This window comes from Alexandromys fortis, unplaced genomic scaffold (assembly GCF_014885135.2).
Source record: "Alexandromys fortis isolate MF-2015 unplaced genomic scaffold, M_Fortis_MF-2015_v1.1 scaffold_16, whole genome shotgun sequence".
NCBI lineage: Eukaryota > Metazoa > Chordata > Mammalia > Rodentia > Cricetidae > Alexandromys > Alexandromys fortis.
Genome location: NW_026067893.1, coordinates 19,559,733 through 19,565,020, shown reverse-complemented (window position 1 = coordinate 19,565,020; position 5,288 = coordinate 19,559,733). Strand labels below are relative to the sequence as shown.

Sequence of the window (5,288 nt, the reverse complement as noted above, 5' to 3'; positions counted from 1 at the left end):
ATATTGGCCAGGCATGGTGGTATGTGCTTGTTATACCAAAACGAAGGCTAACACTAGGAAGACAGAACAAGAGATCCTGGGAGCTTGTAGACATCCAATCCAGCCTAATTAGTGTTCTATGTTTCCCAATGATATACACTATCTCTAAAAATAAGCTTGACATCTCCCAAGAAACAACACACAAGGTTCACCACTGATTTCCACATATGTGTATGTACATACATACATACACACATATATATACACACACATCCACATACATACATATAAAACAGAATGTGAATAGGAAGGTTGTACCAAAGCTCTTTGGCTGAGCTTACTTAGAGTCACTGGAAGTTTTTATATTTGAAACAAATAAAAGATAAGTCACAGGGAGGAATGCACCTGCAGGGTCAGGTCATGCCCTGCTTTGCTAGTTAGTGTCAATACAAGGTAAAATTTTAAACATCCTTTTGATTTGCTGTTCTAAGGTTAGAACTGACCATGCATTTTGCTTTCCTATTGATAACCATATGCTCAATATGCCTTCCTTTTCTTCCTAAAAGAATAGTTCAAGGAAGAGTCACATTTCTAGAATTTCTAGATGCAGTATTCCCTTCTCACTGCATTACAAGTAAACAAATGAGAAGTGTCATTACTAATTATCCTTTCCTGTCTTCGTCTCAAAAGAGCCACTTGGTCTGGTATTGCTAAGTTTTTACATTGGAGCAAACTGCAGAAACACGTCAGCACATACAATAGTGCACAAGCATACATTCACACATGTTTTCAATCTATATACAGATTGTTCTTGTACAAAATGTGGCTCTGTAAAAATGGTCTACAGTACCAATATTTTATAGTTATGTTTTTTCTATTAACAATATGATACACACTTTACTTCACTATTCTCAAGCCTTTAAACTTTCATTTTTTAATTATTTTGATTGAGGGAGACATTATGGGGCTAGGCAAGAGACCTGGCACTCGAGAAATTCCCAGGAATCTGTTGGGAGGAGGCGTCTTCTTAGTTGGTGCCAATTTGTTGGAAGGAGGCTGCTTGTTGGTTTCTGGCTGCCTGGCTAGCTTAGACATGAAATAATCACACAGAAACTGTATTAATTAAATTACTGCTTGGCCCATTAGCTCTAGCTTCTTATTGGCTAACTCTTACATATTAATTTAACCAATTATTTTAATCTGTGTATTGTCATGTGGCTGTGGCTTACCAGCTAATGTCCCAAGCATCTGTCTCCGTCAGGCTACATGGCTTCTCTCTGACTCCGCCCTTCTTTTTCCCAACTTACAGCCTAGCTTTCCCTGCCTAGTTCTGTTCTTCCCTGCCATCGGCTCAAAGCAGTTCTTTATTCATTAACCAATAAAAGCAACACATAGACAAAAGGAGTCCACAACAGGAATCCACAAGGATGATGCCAGCTAAGACCCTAAGTAATAGTGGAGAGGGAACCCAAACTGGCCTTGCCCTGAAGTCATATTGATGACTACCTCAAAAATCGCCACAAAAGCTTTATCCAGTAACTGATGGAGATGAACAGAGCCCCACAATGGAGCACTGGGCTGAGGTCTCAAAGTCCAGTTGAAGAGTGGAAGAAATGAGAATATGAGCAAAGAGATCAAGACCATAATGGAGTCACCCACTGAAAGAGCTTACCTGAGCTAATGGGAGCTTACTAATTTTTTCCAGACAGAGAAAGAACCAGTATAGGACCAAGCTAGACCCTCTAATGGGTGACAGTTGTATGGCTTGGGAAGATTGTGGGACCACTGGCAATGGCACCAGGATTTGTCCCTGCTGTGTGTACTAGTTTTTTGGAACACATTCTCTTTGGATGGATACCTTGCTCAGTCTGGGTTGGAGGAAAGGTGGAAGGAATAGGAAGAGGGGAGGGAGTGGAAACTGAGATTGATTTGTAAAGTGAAAAAAAGATAAATGTCTTTCTTTTTTAAAAAAAAATAAAATAAAAATGTTCAAAAATATGATCACAACAATTGCTCTGAGCAACCCTCAGATTAACACTAAGTATATTACTAGACATTGGTTCCTAACCAGATTAAGGGAAGGGCAAGAACAACAAAAACTCCAAACACTGAAATATCCTTTTTAAAAACTTGAAATGCTAAGTTCCCACAGACTTCTTTAGACTGGATTGCAGCCTGAGGTAAAAGGAAACTGGGCTTGGGCATTTTGAAGCAATTGCAGGCTAAGGTATAGTGCCAAGCATGGGAATGATACCCTGATTTGATATCAGATCTCAGGAACATTCCAAAGAAAAACATGTCCTCAAATGTTTCCTCGTGTTCTCCTATCTTCACACATTAACGTTAAGTTTCGTTTTTTTTTTTTGTTGTTGTTGTTGATTCAGTATTGTATAAAGTCCCCTCATTGCTGCCCCTGTTTAAACCGACATTGAGTGGGAACCTAGCAGTACCTGTGGCATCTGCTTCAAATGGAAATGTGACAGACTAACCTTGTCATTCTTCCTCTAAAACAGTCTCTGTGGTGGGGCTTGCTGAGAAAGGACTCTTTGGGCAGTTGGAAGACAGGTGCACTGGGAGAGAGGCTGCTTACCCTTGGGAAAATTGACAATAGTTGTCTTCATTCCTGGTGAAAACGACTAACTGAGTCAGTTCATATCACTAGGAAAGGCCAAGGAGAAACAGCTTTCTTTCAGAAAATGAGAGGAGAAAGCAAAAATACTTAGAATAGCCAAAAATGATACACATAACTTTCTTTTTGTTATTATATGTAAGTATACATTTCCTAAAGTCCAGTTGTTAGTTTGGACAGACTGGTATAGAAGAGTGAAGTCAACTGCAATTTCCCTCAAGAATTCACATCTTCAGCCTAAGAGGTCCTCAGTTTGTGCTACGGGAGTCCCTTTTTGAATGAAGGCTTGGGTGGGATAGGCACTATGCTGGCTTCAATTCTATTGGTCCCCGTAGAGGAAGCCTAGCTCCATTCACTAGCGTTTTCTAGGACCCGAGGTGGAGTATACTGATGGCAGGGCATGAATGAATACCACAAGCTGTTTCTGTAATGACGCGCACTGTTATGCCACCCTTCGTTTGTGAGGACAGTGACCTGACTTTGTGGCCTGTGGCTTTGTCCTCCTTGCCTGTTTCCTGGAAATACCTGGCAGGACCAACCACTGGAGTTTGGCAAGGCTGCTGAAGTCACATCTGGGAGAACAAAGGCTGGGAGCAGAGGCACAGGGCCAAGAGGGAGCAGCAGATTTGTCACCTGGGCTGTTCAAGGACAGATGCCACTGAGCTGCATCGAGAGCTGGTCAAATCGCTGTTCTTCATATGGGACACTTGTCCAAATGAATCAATACTCTTTTTCAGAGTCTCCACACCACAGTTGAACCAGGCTATCTTTCCAAGATCATCATCATATTTCTGCTCACTAACAAAGTACTTGATATTAGCCCTGAGTTCAACCAGCTGCTTCTCTGCCATTCTTACAGCCACATCTGTCATCTTCTTCAGGTCATCTGCTTTCTTCTTCCAGCTGAGCCAAGTTTCCATTGCTTCTGGTTTCACTCTGTCCCTTTCAGCAAGCAATGCCACTTGTTGATCCATTAAACAGCTTTGCAACTCAGCAAAAACTTGTTTCATTTTCTTAATGGATACATCCCTCTCTTCTTTAACTATGATTTGGTGTCATGTAAGAGACACAGTGCAGCATTGGAGGTTTTTTTTTTTTTTCCGATTTCTCAATATCTGAAGCTAGCTTTCTATTGGTAGAAGACAGTGGAACATTCTCCATTCCTAGATTTGAACCTGGTCTCTTGTGGTGGCTCTTGAGGGAGATTTGTCAACATTCCAGGATTTCTGGGCATTCGGAATAGAGGGCATTTGGAATAGAGGGCATAGTCAAAGATTTGGGCTCAAAGTCAGAGTCACCCAACTCCAGCACGGATCCAGTCCTATCCAGTGTATCTGGTGTGGCAAATTCAGGATCTTATAATTCCTTGACATCTATTGAAAGTGTCTCCAAACTTTCACTGAGTAAGTCCACAGATTCAACATCATTGATGGCACCATTAACATGATAACCATTAATTCCACTTTCCTCTGTAGAAGTAGGTGGCTCCTTTTTAATAGATACTGACTTACTGGAGTCTGGGGCACTGTTATTTGCTTCTGGTGCAGATTTTGCTTTGCTTTTCTTCTTTTTCTTCTTTTGCTTGCCTGCTACTATCTGTTCTTTGAGTACATCACTGGCATTGCCTTCCATAAATGCTTGTACTGTCTCGTCCACACAGTTGTTAAAGTGCTGCAAAGCCACAATGATTTTATTGTTGCTCCTATTAGGAACTATTGCATGAACTGCATTTATCTTCTCCTTTGTGCTCTCAAAAGTTCCTTCATGAGTCAATACAGTATTGGACTGCAAATCAAAAATTAATCCTGAGAAATCCTTCTGGCTTAATTTTTAGATATTGCAGTTTTCTCAATGTCAAAGAAAATATACAGAAGAAGTTCTGGGAATCTTGCTAATTTAAAAGTGGGCAATAGAAGTCTGTAGTTAAAAATCACAAATGCAAAACCCTGATGGTTTAGAATTCTGTTCACTAGCTGTCAATTTCTTTTCCTTGTCTGGCATTAACTTCTTGCCATGATGTATCATGGCCGACCGTCATGTCTTCTTCCAGAAAGCATCTACCCCGGGATTCCTGCAGTCCCCCAGTTCCCCAGTTCTGGCTCTGCATTCCAGATGCTCCTGGGTCTGGGATCAGCAAAAATGTTTTAAGAGATATCCTCTCTCTGTAAGGAATTCATTTCTGGCATTCTAGGAGAGGAAAAATTGGTACAGAGATTTATTCCAGGAAAAAAAGGTGGGAAAAAAAAACAAAACAGGTGTAGCCATTTCTTCAGGGGGCAAACATGATGTTGTCCTTAAAGAAACGTACTGAGCTTGTTTTGTCCAAAGTAAAGCTTGTGAATATGTGGATTTTAGGCCAATGTGTGTAATCAACTGTTGAAATAGGAAGCGGCGGGGCTGCGTCCCCAACACCCCGGCCGCTTGGCTAGCTCATGCCCGAAATAACAACACACAAACTGTATTCATTTAAAGAACTGCTTGGCCCATACTCTAGCCCTTATAGGCTAATTCTCGCACCTGGACTAGCCCATTTCTAATAATGTGTGTAAGCACCCCAAGGTGCGCTTACCGGGAAGATTCTAGCCTAAGTCCATCGTGGGTTGCAGCTGCCTGGGAGAGCAGAGCATGGCCTCTCCGGTCCCTCTGGAAGCAGAGCAGAGTCTGACCTCACTTCCTCTTC

General features: G+C 41.6%; 1 protein-coding gene and 1 pseudogene across 6 annotated transcripts in view; one reads left to right on the top strand and one right to left on the bottom strand.

Moving 5' to 3' along the window:
- The window catches only part of LOC126503086 (cytochrome P450 2C25), a 222,092-nt gene that overhangs the window by 133,599 nt on the left and 83,205 nt on the right, over window positions 1–5,288 (top strand). The gene's annotated exons all lie outside the window — the stretch shown is intronic.
- LOC126503929 (spermatogenesis-associated serine-rich protein 2-like) lies at window positions 2,867–4,646 on the bottom strand (annotated as a pseudogene).